This window comes from Schistocerca americana, unplaced genomic scaffold (genome assembly GCF_021461395.2).
Source record: "Schistocerca americana isolate TAMUIC-IGC-003095 unplaced genomic scaffold, iqSchAmer2.1 HiC_scaffold_50, whole genome shotgun sequence".
NCBI classification, from domain to species: Eukaryota; Metazoa; Arthropoda; class Insecta; order Orthoptera; family Acrididae; genus Schistocerca; species Schistocerca americana.
Window position 1 is genome coordinate 1409561 of NW_025726236.1, and position 2620 is coordinate 1412180.

Genomic DNA, 2620 nt, shown 5'->3' on the forward strand with positions numbered 1-2620 from the left:
AACGTTACAATTAACTATCAGTTTTTCGTCGGATTCGAAATTCTAGACTCACAGGAGAACGACCATAAGGTGCCCGAGGCAGCAATATCCCCTTGGAGACAAGTCGGCTGGAGGACGATGTTTTGAATCTCGACGCAATTTGAGTGTTCCATCGTCTTTAGGAGGACATGACGTTACAATTAACCATCAGTTTTGTGTCGGATTCGAAAATCTAGACTCACAATATATAATGAATTCTACTCTGTAAATGATGAAAGTCTATATGAATGCAGCTTGCCGCTAACTTGGTGTAATATTTTGTCTGTACAGAAGTGTATCTGTCGCCTTTATCGCTCTTTCACCCTCACACATAAATCGGTACAATAAAGTCAGGGCTTCGTGTTTTCTTTTTAGGCTGATCCGTGAAAAGACAGACAAACAATTATGCTAATGGAGGATTCTGAGTAATTTCTCGAATTTCATTCGCTCTCTCTCTCTCTCTCCCTCTCTCTCTCTCTCTCTCTCTCTGTCCTTTATCTGTGTACAGTTTAACTATATTATTTACGTGAAATCAGCCTAGTAGAATCTCTGGTGGATCCCTTCGTCTTAATGTTCAGCGGCTGGCTTGCTGGAAAAGATCTTTACAATTGTTATTATTATTAAGCGCTGCATTCAGTTGGGAAAATCGATCGTTTGAACACTTCGTTCAGTTTACGACAGATCTAAAATTTCAGATGTGGACGAAGCCTTTTTGGACGATTTATAAAAACTCAGAGATTGCAGGCTCTCTTCGTCACAGCTGAAACTTCCCAATTAATTACAGGGCCCAGACAATCATCAATGGTTCAGACAGAGAACTCATTCGTCATTCACTCTAGAATAAAATGGTCACAAACCTTATTTCTGAGGAAAGTTGTATATTAAATCCATTTCCGTACATGTTCCGTTTTCTGTTGGTTCCAAGACTCATGTAATTTTCTTTTACAGGGTTTTCTTTCTTTTTATCTGTCACGCTAGCGGCACAAACTTTCCTATCTCGCTTTAGCGCGAAGAAGAGTAAAAAAATCTCTTTTAGCAGTCCGAAAACCCTCCAAGCGATACTTCCGAAGATGTTCCTTTCTCCCACTATAATAACCATGGAGCATACATTTCTGTACCTCTGTTGTTCCAAAGAATAAACGTGCTAGAAAAATACCTTGGCGTCGACGAGCTGTCGGTGCATATATTACTAGAAAATCTGATCAGATACTTTTCAAACGTAAATACATGTGGATGATTTGGTTGACCATTATTAATTATTGCGTGGTAGAGGGTAATTTTCCGTGGGGAGATTACAATGCCCCATCAGCGAGCGAAGTTTGTGAGCTCAATTTTGATTCACCGAACACACTTCGCGAGCTATCTATTAGCGTGGATAACCCGGAAGTGATGATTGTCAGTCCTCCGACTGAAAAAGAATATTATATTTGAGACAGACGAAGAAAAGAAATGTTGAAAACAGAAGAAATGAAGAGACCGGTACCGCGGCTGTATTGAGAAATGAAGAGACCGGTACCGCGGCTGTATTGCTTTTACGTGCATCTAGGTGTTCTATTTGCTGTGCACAACCAAGGAAGATGATCTTTCATGAACTGATGTCAGGGTCTACCCATTCGGGAACTTTCTTAAGCAGGGAAACCTTGGAAAACCTCTTAAGCCTAGGCCCCCAGCCAATGGTACATAGAAGATAGGAAAGCCTATAGAAGAAAAAAAAATATAATTTTGAAACAGATCTCTGAAGGAAAGACAGGGATCAATTTGTATCACGGTTTGGAGAAGAGTGGTTTGTGCCTCTAGCAAAAAAAAAAAAAAAAAAAACGTTTTACAATAAATGACGTGAATTCTCGTTTTACAGTCTTGCTCCTGGTACAATATCTTGCGGTGCTAAACTCCCCCGGGTCTTGCATGTCCCCGACGTCCACATTTTTACTCCCTTTTGAATACTCCTTTTGACTTTGCCTCCCCACTTGTGCTTATAAGTCCATAAGTTCTAACACATTTTCTATCACTGATTTGTTCTTCGTAATTTAAAGGATTCATGTAACTTACTATAGATTTTGGATTCAAATCATCGAATAATGGAAAGTGTAGTTCATTTTATACCAAGACATCATCTATATTTCCTTGATAAGTCATATAATTTAGCTATACTCAAAACTTTTTATTCTAAATACATATATTTCTTCGCTTGAGTGCTGAAATGTAAAAGTTATTAGCATTGAGGAATGCGGATTCGCTTCTTTCAATTCCTCTCTGATTCATACGGTGTTCATCCACGCTCATATATGGAAATTGATTTTTCACACAAAATTCCCAAACGAACACGAACCATTAAATTACTACTGAATCTATGAATATTACTTTCTTTAATCATTCATTAATAAATTAAAAACTCGTAACTTCTAATTATAACACCTATTCCTTTTAGAGTTCAACATGAATCAGTTTATCCTCGCGTTTGTTGCGAGTCTCTTACAAAGCATATCTGTATCGTCTATATCGATTTTAACTCTCGCGCCAACGTCAACTGTTTTGCGCGGGAAATTATCTTTGCGGCCTTAACCGTCACTCACGATTCACTGCCACAACACATCCCTTCACA